At 39.1% G+C, this 13,597-nt stretch overlaps 1 protein-coding gene across 1 annotated transcript in view; it reads left to right on the top strand.

Moving 5' to 3' along the window:
• Positions 1–13,597, top strand: part of HDX (highly divergent homeobox) — a 236,935-nt gene that overhangs the window by 150,726 nt on the left and 72,612 nt on the right. The gene's annotated exons all lie outside the window — the stretch shown is intronic.

The following is a 13,597-nucleotide window of genomic DNA, read 5'->3' as shown; positions in this document are numbered from 1 at the left end:
TCTTCTCTCTTCTCATATTAATTTGTTGTATCACATTGATTGATTTGCAAATGTTGAACCATCCTTGTAGCCCAGGGATGAATCCCACCTGATCATGGTGGATAATCTTTTTAATGTGCTGTTGGATCCTGTTGGCTAGGATCTTTATGAGAATCTTAGCATCCATATTCATCAGTGATATTGGTCTGAAATTCTCCTTTTTGTAGGGTCTTTGCCTGGTTTGGGGATCAGGGTAATGCTGACTTCATAGGAAGAGTCTGGAAGTTTTACTTCTGCTTCAATTTTTCGAAACAGCTTCAGGAGAATAGGTGTTATTTCTTCTTTGAAAGTTTGGTAGAATTCCCCAGGGAATCTCTCAGGTTCTGCGCTCTTGTTTTTTGGGAGGTTTTTGATCACTGCTTCAATCTCGTTACTAGATATCGGTCTATTCAGGTTGTCCATTTATTCCTGGTTCAGTTTTGGGAGTTGATAGTTTTCCAGGAATGCATCCATTTCTTCTAGGTTGCTAAGCTTATTGGCATGTAACTGTTGATAATGACTTCTGATGATTGTTTCTACTTCCTTGGTGTTAGTTGTGATCTCTCCCTTTTCATTCATAATTTTATGAATTTGGGCTTTCTCTCTTTTCCTTTGGATTAGTGTGGCCAATGGTTTATCGATCTTATTGATTCTTTCAAAAAACCAGCTTCTAGTTTCATTGATACGTTCTACTGTATCTCTGGTTTCTACCTCATTGATCTCAGCTCTAATCTTGTTGATTTCCCTTCTTATGTGTGGAGTCGGTTTGATTTGTTGTTGATTCTCCAGTTCTTTAAGTTGGAGAGACAGCTGCTGTGTTCTGGATTTTTCAATTTTTTTTGAGGGAGGCTTGGATGGCTATGTATTTCCCGCTTAGGATCGCCCTTGCTCTATCCCATAGGTTTTGGACCTAAGTGTCTTCATTCTCATTGGTTTCCATGAATTGTTTCAGTTCTTCTTTGATCTCCTGGTTGATCCAAGCAGTCTTAAACAAGGTGGTCTTTAGTTTCCAGATGTTTGAGTACCTTCAGAACTTTTCCTTGTGATTGAGCTCCAGTTTCAAAGCACTGTGATCTGAGAATATGCAGGTAATAATCTCAGTCTTTTGCTATCGGTTGAGTCCTGATTTTGTGACCCAGTATGTGGTTTATTCTGGAGAAGGTTCCATGTGCACTTGAGAAGAATGAGTATTCTGTTGTTTTAGGGTGGAATGTTCTGTATATATCTATGAGGTCCATCTGGTCCAATGTGTCATTAAATGCTCTTGTTTCTTTATTGATTTTCTGCTTCAATGATCTGTTTCTGAGAATGGTGTGTTAAGATTTCCTACGATTAGTGTATTCATATCAATATGACTCTTTATCTTGATTAACAGTTTTCTTAAGTAATTGGCTGCTCCCATATTGAGAGCATAGATATTTACAATTGTTAGATCATCTTGGTGGATAGTCCCTTTAAGAATGATTTAGTGTCCTTCTGTGTCTCTGACTACAGTCTTTAGTTTCAAATCTAATTTATCTGATATGAGAATCGCTACCCCAGCCTTCTTTTGAGGCCCATTGGCATGAAAGATGCTTCTCCATCCCTTCACTTTCAATCTGGGTGTATCTTTAGGTTTAAAATGGGTCTCTTGTAGACAACATATGGATGGGTCCTGTCATTTTATCCAATCTGCAACCCTGTGCCATTTTATGGGTGCATTTAGGCCATTCACATTGAGAGTGATTATTAATAGATATGTTTTTACTGACATCGAGTTACCTTTGAAGTCTTTCTTTCTGTAGATTGTCTATATTTCTGTTCAATGCTATTCTTAGGATTTTACCTCTTTTATAGAACCCCCCTTAATATTTCCTGCAGTGTCGGCTTGGTGGTTGCATAGTCTTTTAAGCCTTGCCGGTCTTGGAAACTCTTTATCTCTCCATCCATTTTGAATGTCAGTCTTGCTGGATAAAGTATTCTTGGCTGCATGTTCTTCTCATTTAGTGCCCTGAATATATCTTTCCAGCCTTTTCTGACTTGCCAGGTCTCTGTGGACAGGTCTGATGTTATTCTGATGGGCTTCCCTCTGTAAGTAAGGAGCCTCTTTGCCCTGGCGACTTTCAAGAGATTATACCTACAATTATAATTCCTCAATTTGACTATCAGGTGTCGTGATGGTTTTTTGGAATGTATAATCTTGGGTGGAGACCGTTCAGCCTCTAGTACATGAACGCTGGTTCCATTCACGAGATTGAGAAAATTTTCATGAAGGACTTGTTCCACTATATCTTCTAGACTTCTTTCTTTCTCCTCCCCTTCAGGGATTCCAATAATTCTGACATTGGAATGCTTCATGGCATCATTTATTTCCCTGATTCTGTTTTTGTGGTTTCTAAGCTGTTTGTTCCAGGCTTCCTCCTGATCCTTTCTATCTGTTTGTCCTCTAGATCACTAATTCTATCCTCTTTCTGAGTTACCCTAGGTTTGAGAGAGTTTAGATTAGATTGGAACTCATTGAGAGCATTGTGAACCTCCTCCCTGGTAGCTTTAAGCTCCGCCCTAACATTGTGAACATCCTGTCTGGTCGCTTTCAGTTCAGCCCTAATCAATTCCGTTTGGTCATCCATGGCTTTCTCCAACCCAGCTATTGCCTGGGTAATTGTTAGCCTGAATTCTCTTTCCGACATATTGTCTATGTTGATCTCCGTTAGCTCTGTTGCAGAAGGTCCATCCTCTGTATTTTTCTTCTGTTGGGCATTCCTCCTCCTAGTCATTTTGGTGGGAGATGACTGAACAGATGTAGCTGGATGTATCAACTCTGGTGAAGTCAAGGTGCACCCTGGAACACTTCTGAGCAATCAGGATTCCCCACCCAAAGGAGAGACAAAAGAAAAGAAAAAGAAAAAGAAAAAAAAAAGAGAGAGTGACAGTAAAGAAAGAAAAGATGAAAGAGAAGGTTCAGCGCAAATGGGCCCCAAGGTAAGATTTATGAAGTAGACAAAAAAGACAAAAAGACTAATACAAGTATATGACAAGAGCAAAAAATATATATATATGCAAATAAAGGAAGAACCTCATCAAAAAGAACCCCAAGTGTAAGATTTATATGCTGTCAGGACAAACACGAAAACACAGAAACACTCATGGAAGAAGAAGATGGAAGAATGGTTATAAATTCTCAGTGTGTGCAAGGAAGGTTGTTTCGATTCTTCCTGGATGTATCTTGATATCTTTGTTAAAGACTCAACTTTCCAAAGATAAAGGGGATTAAAAATTGGTTTACCTATAGGGGTACTAGTGATTGGAGAAAGGGGATTACTTTGAAGTTTAACTCTATATGAATATTAGAGTATAAAAATAAAAAGGAATAAACTAGACTAAACTAAACTAAAATTTAAAAAAAGGAATTCAAAAAATAGAAATGCAAAAGAAAAACATAGGTGTATGTATCAAAAAGTTCAGGTTAGAAAGGTATTATGGAGTTTGATGTACTGTACAGCTCGCTGTGATGGTAAATAGGTTAAAAAAATTACCTATGTGTAAAAAAAAAAAAAAAAAAAAAAAAAAAGAACCAGAATAGTGGGAACGAGTGAAAAATAAAAGTTTTCCTATGAAGTAGTGGTTGTTCTCTTGTAGTCCTTTTTTTTTCTCCATTTTTTTTTCTTTCTTAGGTTGTTTTCTGGGGGTGGGGCCTGCCACATGGGTTGTCAGTCAATGATGTTTCCAGAGTTAAGTCCTCCCGCCCCCCTCAAGGGGATGGGCTCTGAGGAAACTGTTTTTTTTTCAGGCTTTTTTTTTCTGGCGGTTTTTATGTTTGTTCACTTTTTTTTCTCTCACCTTGACCGCTTTTGATGGTTTTTGTAGTTTTAGAGAAAAACAAACTGCACCCTGTTCTCCCTCTCAGAGAGAAGCCTCAGTCTGGGTGCAGAGCCTAAATAAGTTCCCCCTTGGCTGCTGGCAGAGCAGGTTCCAAGTTGCAGACCCTGGGGACGCAGGATCTTTTGCTTATACCCAAGGCCAAGGCAGTGGCAGCTGTCTGGGAGCTCCCGACTGCCAGAGAGGTTCCAAGCAGCAATCGCACACTGAGATTTTTCTCACTAGCCCAGGCTGGGAGTGCCTCAGGCACTGAGAACAGGGCGCAGGTCCGAAAGCACCAGGCTGGGCTTCTGCGCACCTCTGTCAGGGGAGAGAGTTTGGGGCACGCGGCTTAGGCTCTGAAACAATGGCGTGGGTCAAAGAGCGCCGGCCGGGACTTTGTCTCTCTCAGGGGAGCATGAGGGCCGTGCGCGCGTATCTCAGGCTTTGTAGTAGGGCTCGCGCATTCTGCCAACCGGTGTGGCTCCCATCCCTTCACAGGAGCTAGAACTCATGCATTCTCAGGTATGCTGGCGGCTTAGGGACCAAGACCTGGTTTCTCCATCGCACTCTCTCTGCCTCAGCGCCGTGGAGGCTGTCCTGGGACTGGGGACTTAAGCCCCTGTCCCTAGCCGATTTCCATAATTTCCCCCCACGATCCTTTGCTCTTTTGGAGTGCTTTCAACCAGTCTCCAAGTTAATGCTGGTCCCCAGACGCATGGCATTCTCGCTCGTATTGGGGTATTACTTTTCTACCAGTTGCCTCTGGTGGCTCCCTCCCCCTTTTTTTTTAATCTTCTGATATCAGTCCGCCGTTCCCACTCCACTTTACCTGCCCACTGGTGTCTTCTGCCCCTGTAGAGATCCAGACATGTACAATTCTGATCTCAGGCTGATTTCATGGGTGAACGGAGTTCTTTGGTAGGTAATCAGCTCACTTTGGCGTACAGGCTGAAAAGGCGCCTCCTCCTACTTCCCCGCCATCTTGTCCCCCCTCCTGGACTATATCTTCTTTATCCATTCATCAGTTGAAGGGCATTTTGGTTCTTTCCACAATTTGGCGGCCATGGCCATTGCTGCTATGAACATTGGGGTACATATGGCCCTTCTTTTCACTACATCTTTATCTTTGGGGTAAATACCCAGTAGTGCAATTGCAGGGTCATAGGGAAGCTCTATTTTTAATTTCTTAAGGAATGTCCACACTGTTCTCCAAAGTGGCTGCACCAACTTGCATTCCCACCAACAGTGTAAGAGGGTTCCCCTTTCTCCACATCCTCTCCAAAACTTGTTTCTTGTCTTGTTAATTTTGACCATTCTAACTGGTGTAAGGTGGTATCTCAATGTGGTTTTGATTTGAATCTCCCTGATGGCTAATGATGATGAGCATTTTTTCATGTGTCTGACAGCCATTTGTATGTCTTCATTGGAGAAGTGTCTGTTCATATCTTCTGCCCATTTTTTAATATGATTGTCTGTTTTGTGTGTGTTGAGTTTGAGGAGTCCATTATAGATCCTGGATATCAACCTTTTGTCTGTACTGTCATTTGCAAATATCTTCTCCCATTGTGTCTGATAGCCATTTGTATATCTTCTTTGGAGAAGTGTCTGTTCATGTCTTCTTCCCATTTGTTGACATGATCATCTGTTTTTTGTGGATGTTGAGTTTGAGGAGTTTTTTATAGATCTTGGATATCAGCCCTTTGTCTGTAGTGTCATTTGTGAATATCTTTTTTTAAGATTTTATTTATTTATTTGCCAGACAGAGATCACAATAGGCAGAGAGGCAGATAGAGAAAGAGGGGGGGGCAGGCTCCTTGCTGAGCAGAGAGCCTGATGTGGGGCTCTATCCCAGGACCCTGAGATCATGACCTGAGCTGAAGGCAGAGGCATACCCATTGAGCCACCCAGGTGACCCCATTTGTGAGTAACTTCTTCCATTCAGTGGGTTGCCTCTTTGTTTTGTTGACTGTTTCCTTTTAACCCTTTTCACAATCTCTTTTTTTTCCTTTTAACAATCTTATGAGATAGCTGGTATCATGCTCATTTTCAGATAAGGAAACTGAGTCTTAGAGATGAAGTCATTTGCCCAAAACTAGGAAGAGACAGAGTTAGGATTAAACTTCAGGACCTCTTTTTTTATTCCCACTATTTTGCACTAAGGAAAGTTTTAACTTGCATATGTCACCAGTCCTAAGGCTCTACCTACCATATGCTAATCATAATCAGAACTTCCATTGCTTCTGGATTTTAATTGTTGCTGGAGAATAGAATTTTTGCATACACATTGAAGTAATGTGCCTCATTGTGTGAGATTTATTTATTTATTTATTTATTTTCAGCAAGTTTGCTCTTGTACATAGAGGCTTATCAGCAGTTCCTTTATTTTGTATTGAGACTGCTGCCTTCTAAGTTTAGCGAAAACACTTACTTAATTCTTTCCAAAGATGAGTCAATGTCTTTAGCGAATTCCTTAACTAGTTAACTACATCCAGTGTTTTTAAGCTTAGCTATAGTGATTTGGGATTTATATTCACTTCTGCTTATAAGTAGATAGAAGTTTTCTATTTCTGCACAATATTTTTATATGACATTCCTGTAGCAGAAGACTGTTATTGGGACTGCATGTGACAAGTAAAAGATTAGCTGGGCAATGTCAGTTTAAACTCTAGAATTGACTGTCAATCCTTTTTTTTTTTTTTAAATGAAACCAAAATGACCGTAAATTTTCACATATGGTGCCTTTAGAGGGATGTTGGATCAGGAATTCAGATGACAATATTCCTGGGACTAAAGATTAAAGATACCCAATGCTTTGACAACTATAATGTAAAACTGAAGGAAGTTCATCTCAAAAGTAATTGTAAGTGGCATTGGGTTTATAAAGAGATTATATTAGTGAGAGATCTCCAGAGAAACAGAAGAAATAGAATGTATGTATACTCCCAGAGAGAGATTTATTATAAAAAATTGGTCCACACAATAATGGTGGCTGAAAAGTCCAAATATCTGCAGTTAGAAAACTAAAGAGCCACGAGTGCCCAAGTGTTGTTCTGGTCTAGGTCTAAATGACAAAACAAGGGTAGTCAATAGTGCAAGATCCATTCCAAAAGGCAGCAGGCTCCAGAGCCAAGAAAAGCCAATGTTTCCCAGTCTAAAGGCCAGAAAAGACCAACATTCTAGCTCATGACTCAGACAGACCAAGTACCCTCTTACTCATCCCTTTTTTTCTATTCAGGTCTTTAGTTCATTGTATGAAGCACATCCATCTTGGAAAGGGCAATTTGCTTAATTCAATCTACTTATTTAAATGTTAATCTTATCCAGAAACACCTCACAGACACACCCAGAATAATGTCTGACTGAATTTCTGGCCAGCCTGTGACCCAGTCAAATTAACCCAAAAAGTTAATCATCACAGTAATGTATCTCAGAAATTCAAGGACTAGAAATTATCAGAATGTAAACAATAAATCCCTTATCTGAAAAGGAATATATATATATATATATATATATATATATATATATATAATATAAAGAACTCTTACAACTAAACAACAGCAAGAAATAACCTAATTTAAAAATGAACAAAGGACTTGAATATAAATTTTCCAAGGAAAATATATAAATGGCTAACAAGTATATAAAAAGATGCCAATACCACTAGTAATCAGAAAAATGCAAATCAAAACCACAATGAAATATCGCCACAGAACTGATTAGTATGGTTATTATTAAAAAACACAAACAGAAATTAACAAGTGTTGGTGAACATGTGGAGAATTTAGAAAACTTATGCACAATTGATGGGTATATAAAATGATGCAGCCACTATGAAAAACAGTAGGATGATTCTTCAAAACATTAAAATAGGGGCGCCTGGGTGGCTCAGTGGGTTAAAGCCTCTGCCTTCGGCTCAGGTCATGACCCCAGGGTCCTGGGATCGAGCCCCGTGTCAGTCTCTCTGCTCTGTGGGAAGCCTGCTTCCTCCTCTCTCTCTGCCTGCATCTCTGCCTACTTGTGATCTCTGTTTGTCAAATAAATAAATAAAATCTTTAAAAAAATTAAAATAGAATTACCATATAACCCAGCAACTCCACTTCTAGGTTTATACCCCAAAGAATTCAAAGGAATGACCCAAACAGATACCTGTATACCAATGCTCATAGCAACATTATTCACAATAATCAAAATGTGGAAGCAACCTAAATGTCCATCAACAGATGCACTGGTTTAAAAAATGTGCTATATACATAAAATTGAATATTTATTCCTGAAAGGGAAAAATATTTGACACATGCTATATTAAGGATGAACCTTGAGGACATTATGCTAAGTGAAATAAGTAGTTGCAAAAAGACAAATACTGTATTACTCCTCTTATATGAGCTTCTAGAGTAGTCAAATTCATAGAAACAGAAAATAAAATGGTGGTTTCCAGTGGATAAAGAAAGAGGAAAATGGGAATTTGTTATTTAATGGGAATAAAAAAATTCTGGAGATTGGTTGAACAATGATATGAATATACTTACTAATGAACTGTACACTTAAAAGTAATTAAAATGGTACATGTTACATTATGTGTATTTTACCCTGATTTGGAAAAAATGTCAAATTAAATTTTCACCAACAGTTACAAAAGAGGACTCTTTTAAGGACATGATATTTACCTTCTGAAATATAAGCAAACACTTTCACTTAGGGTGGAGAATGTATCAATTAATTACTAAATTGAATGGACTCCGATCTATAGAGCATAAGTTTTTCTGAAAGTCATATACATAATTTAAAAGGTAGTGCATTGTTAATCATGGATAATGTATTCAATGTGATGTGTAAAAATGTGTAAAAATGATATCTAACATGTTTAGTCTATGAACTTTAAAAAACAGTAAAGAAGAAAAAAATGTATGATCCATTAAATAAGTATTTCTTAGAAAAATAAATACATAAGGCTAGTAAGCATATAAAAATAAGTGTTCTTGGAGGAGGAGTCAAGATGGCGGAGAAGTAGCAGGCTGAGACTACTTCAGCTAGCAGGCGATCAGCTAGATACCTTATCTAAAGATTGCAAACACCTACAAATCCAATGGCAGATAGAAGAGAAGAAGAACAGCAATTCTAGAAACAGATAATCAACCACTTTCTGAAAGGTAGGACTGGTGGAGAAGTGAATCCAAGGTGACTGGAAGATAGAACCCGGGGGGAGAGGCCGGCTCCCAGCAAGCAGTGGAGCAATGGAGCACAAAATTGGGACTTTTAAAAGTCTGCTCCACTGAGGGACATCGCTCCAGAGGCTAAACCGGGGTGAAGCTCACGCGGGGTCAGCGTGGCCTCAGGTCCCACAGAGTCACAGAAGGATCAGGGGTTTCTGAGTGCTGCAGAGCTTACTGGTATTAGAACGGGGAAGCCGCCTATAGAGACAGAGCCGAGAAGTGAGCTCCCAGCTCAGGGTTTCCTTGAACTGGTCACAGGCTTGGTGAGTTCGGAGCGCAGCCGGAGGCCACGGAGATGGGAGTAATTGGACGCTATTCTCTGAGGGCGCACCAAGGAGTGGGGCCCCAGGCTCTAAGCTCCTCCAGGCCGGAGACCAGGAGGCCGCCATTTTCATTCCCGTCCTCTGGAACTCTACGGAAAGCGCTCAGGGAACAAAAGCTCCTGAAAGCGAACCCGAGCGGCTTACTCAGCCCGACCCCTGGTAAGGATGGTGCAATTCCGCCTGGGGCAAAGACACTTGAGAATCACTGCAACAAGTCCCTCCCCCAGAAGATCAACAAGAAATCCAGCCAGGACCAAGTTCACCTACAAGGAGTGCAGTTTCAATACCAAGGAGAGCAGCAGAATTCCAGAGGAGGAGAAAGCAAAGCACGGAACTCATGGCTTTCTCCCCATGATTCTTTAGTCTTGTAGTTAATTTAATTTTTTTTTCTTTTTCAATTTTTTTTCTTCTTCTGCTAAATTTTAACTTTTACCCTTTTCTTTTTTAATGTTTTTTAACTAGTTTATCTAATATATATATTTTTCTTTTTTATACTTTTTCTTTATTCGTTTTCTTTTTTTTAATTGCTACTTTTCTTTTCTTATTTTTTTTCCTTTCTGAACCTCTTTTTATCCCCTTTCTCCCTCCTCACGATTTGGGACCTCTTCTGATTTGGTTAAAGGATATTTTCCTGGGGTTGTTGCCACCCTTTTAGTATTTTACTTGCTCCTTCATATACTCTTATCTGGACAAAATGACAAGGCGGAAAAATTCACCACAAAAAAAAGAACAAGAGGCAGTACCGAAGGCTAGGGACCTAATCAATACAGACATTGGTAATATGTCAGATCTAGAGTTCAGAATGACGATTCTCAAGGTTCTAGCCTGGCTCAAAAAGGCATGGAAGATATTAGAGAAACCCTCTCGGGAGATATAAAAGCCCTTTCTGGAGAAATGAAAGAACTAAAATCTAACCAAGTTGAGATCAAAAAAGCTATTAATGAGGTGCAATCAAAAATGGAGGCTCTCACTGCTAGGAGAAATGAGGCAGAAGAAAGAATTAGTGATATAGAAGACCAAATGACAGAGAATAAAGAAGCTGAGCAAAAGAGGGACAAGCAGCTACTGGACCACGAGAGGAGAATTCAAGAGATAAGGGACACCATAAGATGAAACAACATTAGAATAATTGGGATTCCAGAAGAAGAAGAAAGAGAGAGGAGAGCAGAAGGTATACTGGAGAGAATTATTGGGGAGAATTTCCCCAATATGGCAAAAGGAACACGCATCAAAATCCAGGAGGTGCAGAGAACTCCCCTCAAAATCAACAAGAATAGGTCCGTACCCCGTCACCTAATAGTAAAATTTACAAGTCATAGTGACAAAGAGAAATCCTGAAAGCAGCCTGGGAAAAGAAGTTTGTAACATCCAATGGTAAAAATATTAGATTGGCAGCAGACTTATCCACAGAGACCTAGCAGGCCAGAAAGAGCTGGCATGATATATTCAGAGCATTAAACAAGAAAAACATGCAGCCAAGAATACTATATCCAGCTAGGCTATAATTGAAAATCGAAGGAGAGATTAAAAGCTTCTAGGACAAACAAAATCTGAAAGAATTTGCAAACACCAAACCAGTTCTACAGGAAATATTGAAAGGGGTCCTCTAAGCAAAGAAAGAGCCTAAAAGTAGTAGACCAGAAAGGAACAGGACAATATACAGTAACAGTCACCTTACAGGCAATACAATGGCACTAAATTCATATCTCTCAATAGTTACCCTGAATGTTAATGGGATAAATGCCCCAATCAAAAGACACAGGGTATCAGAATGGATTAAAAAACAAAACTCTTCTATACGTTGCCTACAAGAAACTCATTTTAAACCCAAAGACACCTCCAGATTTAAAGTGAGGGGGTGGAAAAGAAGTTACCATGCTAATGGACATCAGAAGAAAGCAGGAGTGGCAATCCTTATATCGGATCAATTAGATTTTAAGCCAAAGACTATAATAAGAGATGAGGAAGGACATTATATCATACTCAAAGGGTCTGTCAAACAAGAAGATCTAACAATTTTAAATATCTATGCCCCCAACGTGGGAGCAGCCAACTACATAAACCAATTAATAACAAAATCAAAGAAACACATCAACAATAATACAATAATAGTAGGGGACTTTAACACTCCCCTCACTGAAATGGACAGATCATCCAAGCAAAAGATCCACAAGGAAATAAAGGCCTTAAATGACACACTGGACCAGATGGACATCACAGATATATTCAGAACATTTCATCCCAAAGCAACAGAATACACATTCTTCTCTAGTGCACATGGAACATTCTCCAGAAGAGATCACATCCTCGGTCCTAAATCAGGACTCACCCAGTATCAAAAGATTGGGATCATTCCCTGCATATTTTCAGACCACAATGCTCTGAAGCTAGAACTCAATCACAAGAAGAAATTTGGAAAGAACCCAAATACATGGAGACTAAACAGCATCCTTCTGAAGAATGAATGGGTCAACCAGGATATTAAAGAAGAATTGAAAAAATTCATGGAAACAAATGATAATGAAAACACAACTGTTCAATATCTGTGGGACACAACAAAGGCAGTCCTGAGAGGAAAATATATAGTGGTACAAGCCTTTCTCAAGAAACAAGAAAGGTCTCAGCTACACAACCTAATTCTACACCTAAAGGAGCTGGAGAAAGAACAAGAAAGAAACCCTTAACCCAGCAGTAGAAGAGAAATGAAAGATCAGAGCAGTAATCAATGTAGGAACCAAAAAAAAAAAAAAAAAACAATAGAACAAATCAACGAAACTAGGAGCTGGTTAATTAAAAGAATTAATAAGATTGATAAACCGCTGGCCAGACTTATCAAAAAGAAAAGAGAAAGGACCCAAATAAATAAAATCATGGATGAAAGAGGAGAGATCACAACTAACACCAATGAAATACAAACTAGTATAAGAACATACTATGAGTAACTCTACGCCAACATTGGACAATCTGGAAGAAATGGATGCATTCCTAGAAACATATAAACTACCACAACTGAACCAGGAAGAAATAGCCTGAATAGACCCATAACCAGTAAGGAGATTGAAACAGTCATCAAAAATCTCCAAACAAACAAAAGCCCAGGGCCAAACTGCTTCCCAGGGGAATTCTACCAAACATTAAAAGAAGAACTAATTCCTATTCTCCTGAAACTGTTCCAAAAAAGAGAATGGAAGGAAAACTTCCAAACTCATTTTATGAGGCCAGCATCACCTTGATCCCCAAACCAGACAAGGATCCCATCAAAAAAGAGAGCTATCGACCAATATTCTTGATGAACACAGATGTGAAAATTCTCACCAAAATACTAGCCAATACGATTCAACAGTACATTAAAAGGATTATTCACCACGATCAAGTGGGATTTATTCCAGGGCTGCAAGGTTGGTTCAACATCCACAAATCAGTCAATGTGATACAACACATCAATAAAAGAAAGAACAAAAACCATATGTAACTCTCAATAGATGCTGAAAAAGCATTTGACAAAGTACAGCATCCGTTCCTGATCAAAACTATTCCAAGTGTAGCAATAGAGGGCACATACCTCAATATTATCAAAGCCATCTATGAAAAACCCTCCGCAAATATCTTTCTCAATGGAGAAAAACTGAAAGCTTTTCTGCTAAGGTCAGGAACACGGCAGGGATGTCCATTATCACCACTGCTATTTAACATAGTACTAGAAGTCCTAACCTTAGCAATCAGACAGCAAAAGGAAATTAAAGGCATCCAAATCGGCAAAGAAGAAGTCAAACTATCACTCTTTGCAGATATATGATACTATATGTGGAAGACTCCACTCCAAAACTGCTAGAACTTGTACAGGAATTCAGTAAAGTGTCAGGATATAAAATCAATGCACAGAAATCAGTTGCACTTCTCCATACCAACAACAAGACAGAAGAAAGAGAAATTAAGGAGTCAATCCCATTTTCAATTGCATCCCAAACCATAAGATACCTAGGATAAAACCTAGCCAAAGAGGCAAAGAATCTATACGCAGAAAACTATAAAGTACTCATGAAAGAAATTGAGGAAGACACAAAGAAATGGAAAAATGTTCCATGCTCCTGGATAGGAAGAATAAATATTGTGAAAATGTCTATGCTACCTAAAGCAATCTACACATTTAATGCAATTCCTATCAAAGTACCATCCATCTTTTTCAAAGAAATGGAACAATTA

This window comes from Mustela erminea, chromosome X (genome assembly GCF_009829155.1).
Source record: "Mustela erminea isolate mMusErm1 chromosome X, mMusErm1.Pri, whole genome shotgun sequence".
Lineage (NCBI taxonomy): Eukaryota > Metazoa > Chordata > Mammalia > Carnivora > Mustelidae > Mustela > Mustela erminea.
The sequence above is the reverse complement of the archived record's forward strand: the minus strand, read 5'-3'. Positions and strand labels throughout refer to the sequence as shown.